Source organism: Lissotriton vulgaris, chromosome 4_1 (genome assembly GCF_964263255.1).
Source record: "Lissotriton vulgaris chromosome 4_1, aLisVul1.2, whole genome shotgun sequence".
Lineage (NCBI taxonomy): Eukaryota > Metazoa > Chordata > Amphibia > Caudata > Salamandridae > Lissotriton > Lissotriton vulgaris.
In genome coordinates, this window is record NC_141691.1 from 1,732,502,548 (window position 1) to 1,732,518,437 (window position 15,890).

The 15,890-nt window shown below is 40.1% G+C and overlaps 1 long non-coding RNA gene across 2 annotated transcripts; it reads left to right on the plus strand.

Moving 5' to 3' along the window:
• Positions 1–642: 642 nt before the first annotated feature.
• LOC147724468 (uncharacterized) lies at positions 643–2,808 on the plus strand. Of its 2 annotated transcripts, XR_015310096.1 has the most exons (5): positions 643–755; positions 1,033–1,096; positions 1,180–1,305; positions 1,565–1,630; positions 2,724–2,808. It is a non-coding gene; the product is annotated as an uncharacterized LOC147724468 (long non-coding RNA). The 2 variants fall into 2 exon arrangements; XR_015310097.1 differs by lacking the exons at positions 1,565–1,630; positions 2,724–2,808 and adding an exon at positions 1,397–1,478.
• The last annotated feature ends 13,082 nt before the right edge of the window (positions 2,809–15,890 follow it).

Genomic DNA, 15,890 nt, shown 5'->3' on the forward strand with positions numbered 1-15,890 from the left:
CAGCTCATATGCTCTCTTACCTTCACAAGTACTACCCCACTTTCTCTGTCGGGGCTTGGTTCTTATTTACTCCATTCCACTACTTTTTTTCAGCATGTTTATTGGACACTGTATATCAGTTCTCTATTCCAGTGTGCCTCCATGAAAACTATGGTTGTCTGACAATTTTCATGGTCAGCCCATGTGTATTTCATGGCAGGAACTGAGATACGTTGTTATAAGGTGCACGATCTGGGGAAGCTTGATCAGCTCCTATGCATGTCTCCCTTGGTAGTTCTGTCCGTTGGGCGCTCTGAAACGGCGTGTTTTACTATCCATCGTTTAAATCAGCATTCAACCGCGTATATCTTTTTCCGTTTATGTGTCGATCAGCCAAGTTTGGGTTTTTTATATTGGTTATGATTCCGTATATTATACTACGCCTTTAACACGATGCTGATCAGGCCTTCAGCCCATTTTATATGTTTGGCCTTTTTCATCTGCCATTATCAGCCATTCTCCCATTACTCTGCATAGTGTTCATGCTCCCAGATCGATGCCGACTCAACCCCCGTCCTATTTTTATGTTTGGCTTTTTTCATTTACCAGCACTAGCAGTCCTTCCACCATGTTTATATTTCCTACATCTACCTATATAAAGATGGCTGCTGGCAATTTGCTACTGTTTGCATCCAGCCATCCGTTACACTTCGACCATTACGTGGTGTTCTACATATACCGAGAGCCATACCCTGAGACCGCTATCCTCCTTTATGGTAAGCGACCGCACGAAGTATTGTTTCAGTATTCCTCAGCTTTTTCGCGTTTATCGAAGGCTGAGCATGGTGTATGTCATATTACAACCTGTACCGCACCGCAATGAGGTGTTTCCATATTCCCTAGCCCCATGCTCTCTATTTATTTATTATATTAATCAGTAACAACATTTATGTTCACGTACTCCCTCATGTACTCTCTCTGGTCGAATAGGTTACACATGACATGACTTCATGTGACACTACAGAATTTACCGTCCTTTGTCTCATTTTTCAGAATATTCAACATGAAGCATCATCTGAATCCTGACTCTCGGCTCCCTGTTAGTCGCATTGTTTAGGTATTATCTTTACTTATCTTTGTCTTTTATTCATGCCATATTAAAAGAGCTTCCAGTCACAGCTTGCCTTTTTTAATTTACAGGTTAAAAGATTTCTCCAGTATCTCACAACATATCATTGCTTGAATAGTTCGTCTTCGTATTAAATTCCACCCACATAGAATCCCTATCTGAGCCTACACGGGATATACACTGAGCCCGTCTTTGAGGTAAACTATGTCTTTCTCATGTTTAACTATGGTCACATCATCATGGTATTCCCTCCATACTTATATCTGTTATGTTCTTTTCGTTTTCTAGCCATTAGAATTCCTATCCGTGTCGCCCATATCATTGCTCGTGGCTGTAATTACGCTACAGACAACGTACTTATTTTACGGTACATATTTCCCTCATCTGAATATATAGCTTGCATATTGGTAACATCCTCTATATATTTTAAATTACCCTATTCTTTCCACCTACTAGGTATTACTACTATTAGCACACCTTGTTATGGCCTTTACCACCACATCCAGTCCTATTTTATATTAGGTAAGTGTTCACCATTGCACCCATAGAGGCGAGCAATCGCATGATTGTGCACATTTTTATATTACTGTTGTTATATCGTGTAGAGTTCTGTGTGTCTCATTCAAGTATGACATTAATTGTGCATAATGAGCTTTTACATCTTATGACCATCAACATAACTTGGCTCTTCAAGAGACTACTCGTTTTGTATTGCAATCTTTTGTTTATAATGTTACTTGTAATCAACGTTAGAAATTGTTCCTTTTACCATCACTCAGTGTGAGATCTTTCGTTTGTGAACTGTTACGGTTATTTTTCTCTTTATTAGTTTCATCAGGACAAAAAGCGGGTTGATGCCTGGCAGCCCTTCAAACGTTCTTTTTCTTTTTCGTTGAATGGTTTGGATACTTTGTTCTCTGTAAGTATAACATAACTTACATTATTTGCACCCCGTGTGCACCGCAGTTTCCCATAGTTAGCTTCCTAACTGGTTTCAATTACATCTAACTAGCTTTTTGGTATAGGGTCTTGTGCATAAATCCTTACCTAATCAGGATAACCCAACTCTTAAAATATGAATGAAAGCGGTCGATTAACACAACCATCTACTACTATTTTACCATCAATTCTGTAATTTAGGGTTAATTGTTTCTGTGTTTAATAGTATCGAATAGATTGAAATGTGATTCCTATTTGCGTGTTACATGAAACATATAACTGGATTAAATTGTTGTAGGCTCTTAGTGTGCTTTTCACTATTTTAATGTTTATCAATTGCTAACTGTATAAAATGTGACAAAAACCTGTTCCATCACGCTCTTACATACCAAATAGAATGACAAATGACACAGGTTTGCCTATTTGTTGCAGGAACCATTACGATGAATTTTGATTAAGTGTTTTCTATGTATGCTGTATATAATATGCTGTCTCGTCTGTGCTTATTGTACATAATCAAATGCATTGTATGTGTTTATTGTCCATAACTGCTCTCTATGTATGTTGTATATAAATTGCTGTTTCGTTTATGCTTACTGTACATAATCAAATGCTTTGTATGTGTCCACAGTTCATACCTGTCTGACTCTCACCCACACTGTTTTTAACATTCTAGTGCAATAGACGGTCACCTGAGGAAGGCTATTTGGCCGAAACGCGCGTTGTGAACTAATCTGCCGCATTGCCTCCATCATTTGCCATGTCTAATGCTAACTGTCTGTCTGTCATGTGTTTTTAAATCTATATGTTCATGAATTATAAATTAGTCTTATTAGAAATGAGTACACAAATGAAAAAAGATTTTAAAAAGTGCTATAAAAAGATAAAATATTTATACTATTTTTGAATAATAAATTGAATAATTCACTAACTACTTGGGTGGTGAGTCTACATACTGTTGGATGCCATCACAATAATATCGATCTGTGTTTTTTTTTGTTGTTGTTTTTTTATTTTTTATTTTTTAATATATATATCAATATTGTTCAGTAGTTCCTGAATTTTCTACTTGGCTATAGACCGTTCTCAAATTAACTATGTTTCCCTATGTATAGCAAGTGTATTATTAATATATAGGGGTCCCCTGTTTCCAAAATTATTACATGCTTTCGAAGAGGTCAGGAGAGTCGGTGTCGCTGGGGTCATCGAGGTGGAAGTTAAGATCCCCTAGGAAGATATAGTGCTTGGAATTGATGGTGATCAGGGCGATGAGGTCAGATAGAATACACTGGAGTTACGCTGGGGTGCTTTTGTTCGGCGTGGTGGGCGCAGTCATGTTTGTGGTGTCTCCTGCGTTGTTGATTTCTTCAGTTTTGCAGATGAAGCAGCAGTGCCGGCAGGAGAACGGTCCTTTGGTGGTGCATAGAGAAGTGAGGCAGCAGTTGTTGTTGATCTAGTGCTCAGAAGTGTGCAGCGGTGTAGCTGCACGGAGTGGAAAAAACAGAATTCCTGGCACTGGGTATGGTCCAGGCATGGACGGGCGCAGACAGGTTTGCCTTTGGCACGCCTTCAGCACGCCGGCAGCGCGTCTACTGTGTGCAGGTGCTCAGCGGCCTCCATTATGTAGGTCGTGGGAGTGGGTTGCTGGAGGGCGTGGAGCGGGAGGGAAAGGAGCAGCGAATATGGCAGGAAAGCAAGTGGCGAGGGGTGGGGGAAAAGAAAAAACAACAGACGACAAGTTAAACAGGGTCTAATGCATTAACAAAGATGCTGGCTATGCAAGAAGAATTACAGTGCAGGCTGGATACAGTTACCAGTGTAATGGGACACAATGTAGCAGCTAACAATCACGGGTAGTGGTAAACACTGAACACAGTGAACTGAGAGGAAACAGGTGGCTGGGGCAAAGCAACACGCAGCAGAAGGGGGCTTGCATGAGGACTTATATAAATATAGTCATATTCAATCATCTGACCAATAGTAAATACAATCATATTTTAGAAAAACATATTTTTAGCAACAATTCTACTATTAACAAACACTAAAGATATATACTTACCTTCAATGTTATGTCTTAAGGTATTTCAGTCTCAACATGTTTACAATTATTTGTAGGTTGTACTATATTACATACTCAATATTCAGGTACTATACCATAACATTAGTTCCTTTAGTGAACTGTTAAAGAAAGAGGTCAAGTTGGTCTTTCATTGTTCTTTACTTTTTTATTTTCTTTCAGTATAGCATAATCTCTATTTTTGTTTTGTCTCAATAATGTATTGTTTTAATTCACAAAGTGAATCATATTTCATGTTTGATTATTCATTAAAATATTTCTTTTGAAATGTAAGAATGCATTTTTTTCTAGAAACAACTATCATTGGATTAACATTAGTTACTTCAACCATGTGCAAGGTCCCAGTATTAGAGCCTTTGGCTAACAAGATTTTGTTTTGTGAATCCAGGCATTTATGCAAGTTTTTACACCTTGCATATTTCAGTCACATAACTCAAGAGAATAAGAGCTAATTCCCAAAACAGAGGAAATTGTTCATAAGAATATTAGCTCTGTGTTTCTGCATCCTTATTTGAACAAATGGCAGTAAATGAAATTGAGAACCTTTCTAAAAATCTGGCATCCATGCCACATTCTATGATTGTCGTAAAAATGCTATTGTGACATGGCATATCTCCTTTGAGCCCCTGTCAGATTGTATAATCTGGAGACAGATGTAGCCTCAGGGAATGGATTAAAAGAAGCACCTTCTACCCCCCCCCCTTAAGGTAACACTGCTTGCCAGTATGTCAGACTGGACAGGGAGAAGGAAACAGACACCAGTGATATCAAGCGAGCTGAAACAAGTAAGGGGAATAATGAGAATGTACACAGACTCCATAATCTTAGAATATGAGAAATTGAATTAAAATGGATTGAGTCATATCTCAAAGACGGACAGTGCTTGGGCCCTATTCAGGATACTCCTTAAAACATGAAGAATATTCCGTCTGCTGTATTACATGTTTTATAGGCTGAGGATGGGACATCGGTCACATTTGTGACACAGCATCCTCCTCATCACCCTCAACTCTAAATAACGCCATTGGTTTTCCTACCCCTTGCTTATCCACACCTCTACTGTCCTATTCAACATCTTTCTCACCCCCTTACCGGACCTGATCATATTGTTCAACCTCACGAAGTTACAACTATGCATAATGCACACAAATGATTCTAAAAATGGATGGCCCAAAAGACTCTACAAATCAAGACTTGGTGATTGCCTCTGTGCCTTAGATGTCTGAATGCTGATTATTCACCTAAAGCTTAATACCGCAAAAAAAGAAATCATGACCTGTGGACAATAGCCACTTGAGTATTCTAACACAGTCAAATCTGCAGGTCCCAAATAGTCACATACTCTGAACACTGACATCCTATAATGGCAAAAGGAAGACAATAATGAAGTGCATCTTAGCAAATCTCTTCAACTGACATCTTATAAACGCAATCCTAAAAGGAGAACTCTAATGCAAACTATCCAGGTAGATCTATGATCTTCCCCTCACTCATTATCTACATCTGTCACCACTAATTTAGCCATTAGATCACAGTGTGGATGATCTCCTGCCACAGAAAGCATAGGAAATTGGGTCAGGAAAAATAAACTACCAACACAATAAAGGGACCTGCAGAGTTCATCAATGTGCAAGCATAACATAAATTATAAAAATTTGAGTCTTTCTCTCAGATTTCCTCATCCATGAAACCACTAACTACTGTGTCCCATAACATAATAAGCGCACCTCAGGGGTCAATAGTTACTGCATGGAGACACTTTCTATGTATTCTGAAATATCGATATACACACACTCACAATGTGTAGCTTGCTACCAATGTGGATAAGAGCTTTAGTAGCCCACATAGAGTCAATAAGAGCTACACAAAGACTACAATAAAATATTGCGCTTATAGATTTTCTTGTGCAATCTTGTTGATTTTTGTGAATCATCAAAAGTGTATAATTCTGCACAATTCATTGGTATTATGCATTTTTATTGATATATTATTATTGAATAAAGCTCAATGATATTTATATAAGACACCCACATGGATACTGTTACTGTATTACAACACAAGGGGATCATTTGAAATCATTTAATTGTATGTTTTTAACTTCACCAACCCTCCTCTTATTGATATGATCTTTCTGTATTATTCTTTATAACAGTTTTAAATAACGGTACAATAAATAAATAATAATAATGAGAAAAGTATTACACCACAAACCAGGTTTTCCATCACTTAATTTCATAACGATCATGAATGATCTCTTCACATTCTGCTAAAGAGAAGCATTGTGTTTGGAATATGACTAGTTTTAGGTAACAGTGTGTGTGTGTGATAAAAATGAAAAAAAGGGCCACTGTATTTCTTCTTTCTTTCAAACAGGGCATACACAACAGTTTATTTGTCCTGAAGAAGATCCCATAGTGATGGTATTGATACGCACACGTAACTAGGGGTCGAAACGTCGACGTTCCTAATCTAGCATTGTTGCCCAACAAGACCCATACAATATAAGAGGTCTTGCTAGGATGTTTTTTTGTTTCTAGAAATATAAGGCAATCAAGAAAAATTGATTTTTCATGTAGTATTAGGATGTGGACAGTCACAATCTGTCACCTTTATATGTCACTATTGTAAATAATTCTTGCGTATTTATTGTGTATGTTGAAAACTGTCATTGGGTTATTGTCTCTAATTTACTAAATACTTTTTCTAAATACATATATGTTTTCAATTTCATTGTCATTTATGTTCAGTGTTGTGCTGTTTAATCATATGTTGAGAGTCCCACCTGAAGGGGGACAAAAAAGATAAGTTGTAAGGTGGCAGAACCACTGTTTCCATACCGTACCTATCCCTAGGTTCTGTGCATTACTGGGTTACTCCATTGAGATTATCATTCTACTTGAGCAGACACTGGTCTGCGAGGGTCTGTCCTCATCAATTGAGTAAATAATTTGTATATGCAATGTCAGACACGCTTGCATATAGTGAAGAGTACATAGCAAAATTGATTCGAGGGCAGGACGACAGCTCCTTTCTGGGTGATGCTGCCATCTCATTTGACAATGCACTTAATGAGAAGTTAAACAAGCTTGAGAAACTAGAGAAGAAGCTGGTTAGAACCAGATTACATGGTCACCTTCTTACCAAATATCTCCAAGCGAACATTATCCCTGTCGGTCTCAAGGTGAAAAAAAGGAGCCTGCAATTTTTATAGCTATCCTGAAATTTTGTGAGCACTTTAGTTTTGTGGCAAACAACTGCTCCCGGCACTGGATGGTGCTGGGAGTGGAGACAACCCTGGAATACATTAAGAAACTAACCAAGGAAATTAAGGAACTAAGAAAAGAAATTCTAGATGACAGGACCTTAATAACCAATGCTAAAGAGGCACCTGAGAGATTAGACAAAACCATTGTTGAATTCAACAGTCACTCAAACCAGGAAACTAGATAAGCTGACCAGAGACATTAGGACATACGATAAGAAAGTCACTTATCCATACACGACAGAAGAGTACTACCAGCAAGACAATCAAGGTCACTATATAAATAGAGGCAGACAAGGTGGTCGCAAGTTCAAAACGTTCTTAGAATCCTCATACTCTAGTGGTGGGGATAGTGACTATGATCAAGCCAATTCCAGTTCCACCAGACAACAAGGCTATCAGGGACCTAGCTTTCAGGGACCTAGGTATCATGGGCCTAATGAACAAGGCACTAGCTACCAAGATCTAACCTCAGGACCTTTTGAGGGGACGTTTGATGGTCAACCCCGAGGGGTGGGGCACCTCCTCAGGGCTGGCAGGAAGACAGAGATCAGAACAGAGGATGAAACAGGGGCAGGGGCAGAAGCAGGAAAGCGGTGAGATTTTACCCACAGGTGACACACAGGGAAATACAAATGAGGAGACAAACCTACTAGGATAGGGATAGTCGAGGCACCTTTGGCAATAACAACGCATCAGAGCAATCAACCCACAGGGTTGGATGCTGGTTAAGATACTGAGTTAGACAACCCTATTATTAATCTTTCTAGACACCAGCTGTCTCCTGTAGTAAAGTCTGTCCTCTCGAAGGGCTTGGGTTTTGTACCAACGGCCCCAGACAATAGTTTTAACACAAAGATTGAGTTAGACAGTTGTCTTTTGAAAAACACGTCTGCTGCACTACTTTTAGAAACACGCTAGTCCATCAGACAGGATCACCATCTCTGCTACATCACTCCGCACACATCTACATTTACATCTCTACTACATCTAATGTCAAGCAAAATTCTTGCTTTTGAACAAATATTTCTGGGAGATGTTCTTAAGCTTTTTGAACAAAATAAGTAAATAAAACACAACATTACTAAGGATGAAAAAGTCAGTCTTGAATCTTTAAGGCAGAATGCTGACCTAGTTATCTAGTCAGAAGACAAAGGGGGTGCCATTGTCGTTCAAACAGGGAAGATTATGTTGACAAAATCCTAACACAACTTCAGGTTGTGTAGAACTATAGAAAGACACAAGGAGACCAGGGATGTGGCAAAATTGATACATGAGCTTACTATTAAAGGTCTTGAGGAAAGGTACTTGAGTGAGCATGAATTTGCTTACCTGAATCAAAAGGAACCTCTTATTCCCACAATTTACACTCTCCCCAAGGGAAAAACCACCGGACAGGCCGATAGTATCGGGATGTGGATCGGTTCTAGAGCCATTATGTCGCTATGTAGACATATTTCTTCGTCCCTGGGTACCTAAAAATTATTCTTACCTACGGGATTCAATGAATGTCATCAATTTGATAGAAGATTTACCTTTTGACAAAGAAAGACAACTGTTAGTCACCTTGGATGTGTCCTCCCTATATACCAGCATTCCGTCACATGTGGCCATAGTGATAGCCCATTTCATTCTGGAACAAAGGGATAGACCCCACTTTGTACCCACAGACTTTAATGTAAGTTTCCTAAAAATAGCAATGACAAAAAATGTCTTTATGTTTCAAAAAATAATTCTTTTTCAAACTCAGGGGGTTGCCATGGGGGCGGGCTTTGCTCCAGACAAAGAAAATCTCTACATGGGTAACTATGAGGACAAGTTCATTTATAGTCCAGAAAATCTTTTTGTAGAGAACATTGCTCTAGGGAAGAGATATATCGATGGTACCCTTATGTTCTGGACGGGCAGCTCACAGACACTAGAAGATTTTTATGTATGGCTGAATGACATACTATTCACTACGACTTTTTGTTCAGATGAAATTGATTTCCTTGACCTGACTATTAGAACTGAGGTAAATATCACACTTTTCAGGAAACCTCTGGAGTGCAATACTCTTTTGGGGTATTCTAGTCATCACCCAAGTAACTCGCGAGATAATCTTCCCTATGGGCAGTTTCTCAGGTTACGTAGTAACTGTGCACGTAGGGAAGATTTCTTCACTGAATCAGACTCACTTATAAACAGGTTCAGTGACCGTTGATACCCAAGGGGCATTCTGAGAAAAGCATGCAAGAATAGCATGGTATTGACACAGTGAAACACTCTTACAGGTTAACCAGGATAGAAAAACAGCTGATAGCCTGAAGTGGGGGGTCCTTGAAACAATTCTATCCAATCCCAGAGGTGGAGATCTAGCAGCCACACTTAACTTATGCAAACGTAAGTGGATACATCTCCTCGATTCAGTCAGACAGGGTGTTGAATGAATCTGAGGAAATCGCCAGACTTCCTTACTTTTCACAAAATAAGTTACATCTTAGATCAGAGACATGGTAATCTCTCATTTAGGTTAGGGCCTTTCAAGGGCAGAACCGTTGTGATGTATCCCTTTGACTATATCAAACTGGTTCCAATGTATATTTGACTGCAACAATGGTTATCAAACTGGTTCCAATGTATATGTTCCTTCAAGTTGTCCAAAATGTCAGCAATTTCGAAAATGTACATATATGTTTAGCATAATGAATGACTGCTGTAAAACACGAAATTATTGTGGGTTGTATAATGTTTCGTAAAATGATTTATTTATGGGCTGCATCACGCTATATGTATATGCTGACAATGTAATCTGTCTTTGTGTTGAACCTTTGCCAAAGTAATAAGGACCTTCACTTATGTTTTTTGACTAAATTCTAATGATGTTAATGGATATGTAACAATATGCATATATACAGTTATGATACTCTACAGAGATACCCACCTAAGACCTGTGCGCCAAAATATACATTAACATAAGACACAGTGCGCATGCCTGACATTCTGGCCACATATGGTTTGTCTATTTGAATGGCCTTCATACAACAAAACATGTTTTTTCAAAGGTTTAGATCAACTTGCCAACTGTATAGTTAGTAGGACTTAGCCTGTCGGTATGCCGGAAGATTCTCACATTTTTAATACATAGTGCGGATCCATTATTCCAAACACTTATACGTGATGCTTACGCGTTCAAGTACATCATTATTTTGGTCTCCGTGGGCACATTAGTTCAGTCTTGTACCAACGACATGTTTTTACTAGGTGAATTTCCAGATATTTAACCCTTTTTCACCTTATTCACAAGGGTTTATCTTACTCCCCTTGGTACCCGTATTCCTCCAAAGAGGATAGATTAGTTGTATCAGAATGCCCGTGTACAAGCCGGTGGTGTCCGCACCACTCTAGTCTGACGTACAATAGGAGCAGGAGCCTCCACCGATGACTCCCGATGGCATTAAGGGGAACTGAAACCGCATTCCTGGGAAGCCTGCATCTCGGTTCCCTTAGCAACGTGTACCAGCCTGGGATTCTGAACGTGCCTGCGTGCACACGGATGGCGGCAATGCGCGGATTTCTATTTTAGCGAGAGACGCGGCAGTCTACTTGCTCTCTTCCACAACTCCGGCCAGATATACCAGAAGTAAGTTCCTCTTCACCATTGGGGGGGGTCAGTGAAGTTTATTGACATACTCTGCGGTTTTAATTTCATTTAACCATTTATTTATTTTTACAGAGCTAAACCTTATAACCTGATAAGTTTGGTATAATCAGACCTTGGGGCTGGACCAGGTCTGAGTGGTCTATGGTATATATTGTAGGAGCATTATCCCCTACTACTCTCCGAGAGTGGCACGCCGGAGGTGAATGTGTTGTTTTTTTATACTTCTAAACCACGTAATCGCATGGTGGTGGTTTGGTGACACTTGATTTAACTGAATAGTTCCTTACATATGGATTATTTTTCAACCAGATTCACGGTAGATAGTGTGCCCCTCAATATTAGAGAATCTAATTAACAACAGGATTAAATCTCTTGAGGTGCTCAGAGGCAAGTGGTCACAAAATGGCATTGAACTGGATGAGGAAGAATGGCAGTCAACTGTGTCCTCACCTAGGGAGGTTGCAATCCCGGCACACCTCCGTCTGGTCCAACTTAAAATTTTACATAGGGTCTACCTAACGCGTCCGAGATTGGTCCATATGGGACTGTCGGACTCGGGGCTTTGTAAAAGGAACTTTGGTCTAGTAGGTACATTTATGCATATCATTTGGGAGTGTAAATTTGTCACCACATACTGGCGTAGTATACATAATTCTATTCACAATGTGCTTGGAGTTTCCCTTTCTCAGGAGGTGAGGAGATGCTTACTAAACATATGGGAACCTAATGACTTAAATAATTCACAGATGCAATGGGTTACTCTGGGCTATATAATAGCCAAACGTAATATTGCACAGCTATGGGGAGCGGAGCAAGACCCCACACTGGAAGGGTGGGAAAATGACCTGGATAGGTGTATGTTCAGGGAGAAGACTGCGTATCTCGCTAGGGAACGCCCTCGGAAATGGTCAATGATTTGGGGGCCTTGGAATAGACACAGGGGAGAAATTTGTACACCACCCCTTGATGTTGCTTCGGGTGACTCCCCCTCTCCGTGAAGTTCTGAGTTTTCTATTGAACTTTGTATATCCTGTCACCACATGATGTTTGCCCAGCTGCCGGAATCGACCCTCTGTAAGTTATTTTTGCTGATGTTTGGTTCAATAAAAAGAAATATAAAAAAAAAAATTTGGGAGAATCTATTTGAAACTATTGACACTGCAGGTAGGATCTACACCCATATAATATTTATCCTTCTTAATTCTGTTTATGTAATGCGCCACTAATAGGTACTCATATTTATATTATGATCAAGATACCTCTGGTACATTTGGAATCCTTTTGGGATATTTGATCGAGTAAACCATGCAATCTATTGCACTTCTTGATTTACTTCTGAAGGAGAGCTCATTTCTCCAGGTGCCCCTTTTTCATTTTTATCATGCACCACTGTTATCTAAAACTAGTCGTATTTCTTCTTTCTTCCAAACAGGGCATACTCAGCACTATATTTGTCCTGAAGAAGACCCCACAGTGATGTTACTGACATGCACACATAACTAGGGGTCGAAAGGTTGACGTTCCTGATCTAGCATTGTTGCCCAACAAGACCCATGCAATATATGAGGTCTTGCTAGGGTATTTTATTGTTGCTAGAAATATAACGCAATCAAGAAAAATTGATGTTTCATGGTTTTGTGTTTTTGTATAAATGTAGTATCGTGATGTGTACAGTCATAACCTGTCACCTCTATATGTTATTTTTGTATGTTGAATAATGTTGTTGGGTTATTGCCTCTAATTTACTAAATACTTTTCCTAAATACATATATTTTTTCAATTTCATTGTCATTTATGTTCAGTGTTGTGCTGTTTAATCATAAGTTGGGAGTCCCACCTGAAGGGGGACAAAAAAGATAAGTTGTAAGGTGGCAGACCCACTGTTTCTATACCGTACCTATCCCCAGGTTTTGCGCATTACTGGGTTACCCCATTGAGATTATCAATCAACCCAGTGTAGGTTGGCAAGATGGCTAGCTTCGATGTTCAAAAAATGTATGCCATATTCAAGGAGCTTTTATCGCTGAACGTTTTTACTTTGTTCAGCACTATCCTGCAAGCGGAACAAGCCTGTAGTGGTCGACCGTCACTTCCCCCTTTCATTGAGCACTACAGACAGATAGAAATGTGTTGCTGTTATTTTGTACCACAATCTGCTGAGATGATTTTATAAAAAGGGATGCCTCTTCTGTTGTTCTTCAAAGTCTGTCAAAGAAGAGTTTCTCCAGTGGCTTTTCAAGCCCAGAAAATCTACAGAAAGGAGCATCTCCAAGTGTCTACCAATGCTAAGTGAGAAAGAGACATCCTTGTCCACCTTCTCCATTGTTGCTTCTCTCCACCAAGTTTAGTGTACATCTCTGCTCAGGATCCAGGATATGAGAATCAACCAGTAAAAATTGACAGTGGTATAAAAAGGAGACAACACTTCTTTAATGTGCTACATTCCTGGGTGAATGGGAGGCCTGAGTGCTTTTTGACTCTGACTATGCATGTCTGGCACAGTCTGCCTGGAAAAAAGAAGAAACATTGTGTGGGAGAAGTGACAAGTCTGTTCAGGAATAGAAAATTAATGGTGGATTCTAATGACAGGATAGGTTCTTCGGTGAAGCCTAACATGCGAAATAGACTGTAGACTTTAGAGGCAGAAGAATTGAAAGTGTTAATTTTGATACTCTCTTGGATACACCAAGCTCAGCTCAAACCAATAAAACTGCTCTTTACTTTTTACATTACTTAACAATGTTCCCTTTACCCACATACGCCTCTTCCTGTTGCAGTGCCAAAACACGTGCATTTCCAGGATCCAGACTTCCCAGTGGTCTTACTGTACATGTGAGTTTTTGTCTAAGGGCAAAATCTTACACACTCACACAATGTAATGTCCAATGGCCTTATTGACTGTGCCAGCTGTCCCATCCTAATTATTTTCATTTGTCCATGAAGTTCCTCTGCATTTCTTAATGCATGACTCAAATTTATGGCAGATTACAAGGAACCACCAAAGAACAAATAATGTTGTGCTCTTTATGGACACTAAAAACCAAAAAAGTGTGTAAGTGGGCTTTTGATTTCTTCATGATAATGGAGGGAATGGGAGCATATCCTTTCTCTGGACATGGGACGCTTATTTGGTACAAACAGAGGCAGCGAAGGTCATCTGAAGCACACAGGTGTTGGCCAATTAGAGAAATTTTATTATTTGCTACGTTTTAGGACAGGCTAAACCTAGTTACTATGGTAATTTACCAGAACATAAGGTCTGGGTGGGGCCAAAAAATATTTAAAGGCCTATTGGTTTCAAAAAGGGTCTGCCTACATGGTGCAGTTCAATGTGACTTTAGCTTACAACTTTTCAACTTAGATTTACTTTCCTTTTCTAGGCACATTGGGCAGATTTATGAGGCCCGCGCGCCACGTTTACGCCGCTGTTGCGTCACGCAAGGCGGCGTAAACGTGGCGCATCCCTACGAACGATTTACAACGTGACGCATCTAGGCAGATGCGTCACGTTGTAAAGCCCTGCGCCGCTTGTGGGCGTTCCGGCGCAGGGTGGGCGTTCCAGGACAGGTGCGCCTCGCAAAAGTGGCTGAGTGAAATCTATGAGATTTCATTCAGTCACTTTTAAGCCAATGCTGCGTCAAAAGCCTGCGCCTGCTTGAAGCAGGCGTAGGTCTTGACGCAGCATTGTTAAAATGGGGCACCACCGAGCCTTGCTGGAGCTGCGTCGCGCTTGCGACGCAACTCCAGCAATGCGCCACATTTCCAGCACAGATGCGTCACGCATCTGTGCCGTTTTTGCACCATGGTGCGCCGCATTATAAATGCGGCGCACCATGGCTGCCGGAGCTGTGGCGCACTGTGGCGCATGTTAACTGGCGCATCCCTGGGGATGCGCCAGTTAACATAAATCTGCCCCTTAGCTTCTCCTTCTCTTTGAGATCCAGTCCATTGCATTGTAGTGTCAATGCACCTCACACATACTTGTGGCTTAACTTCACTTGACTTGGCTTTGCCATTTTAGGAGTTTTTTTAATTAGGGAACTAGTGGCAAGATACAAAATTGAAATCCAAGGGGACTTGCAATGGTAGGATATGATCCTGGAAGCTGGACACAGAACAATACAGCTTAGCTCTAAAAGGATATGGGTCAATGTGTAACCCTAAGGGTTGTACAATACCCGGGATCAGCTCCATGGGCAGCACTGAATCAGCAGGTGGAGTTTATATGTTGGCACATAAATCCCTTTCGTTAATGAGAAATTCATCTCCATTTCGCACTACCTAATTCAGAGGTTTTGAAAAGGCAGAATTGACCCAACACACTTTACTCCTCAATCTTTTTGAGTAGATGCAGTGATAGTGACCACTGTGACATGCTGAGGTCTCAAGATATCTTGAGAATGGGAAGATGGAAATCACATTTTTGCATGTGGTACATTCCCCCAATATTGGCATAGATCCGCAGTTAGCCACTGTTCAATTTTGTCACCATTCTTTTCTCGTTCCTGGGAGGTTGGGAAAGAAATGACAAATATGAAGAAGCCCTCAACAAGTCCACTGGTTCAACGCTGCAGGTCTTCATCTACTTCAGTGCCGCAAGACAGTAGTTAAAGCAACAAACTGAGCAGGAAAGGCTGTCCTGCATCTGGGCAACAAGAACATTTTGGGTTCCTCTAGTCAGGATGTTTGAATGAATTTCAATGAGTATTTTTCAAAATCTCTTTCCATTGTCTACCATTGCTTAGTCTGCATTGATTCTAAGGACGTGCTTTGGAAATAACGTGTGATCTTCAGTGCTGAATGTGTCAATAAGGGCAGGTTCACCACATTGACCAGATAGTGAAGTTATTACCTCACATGA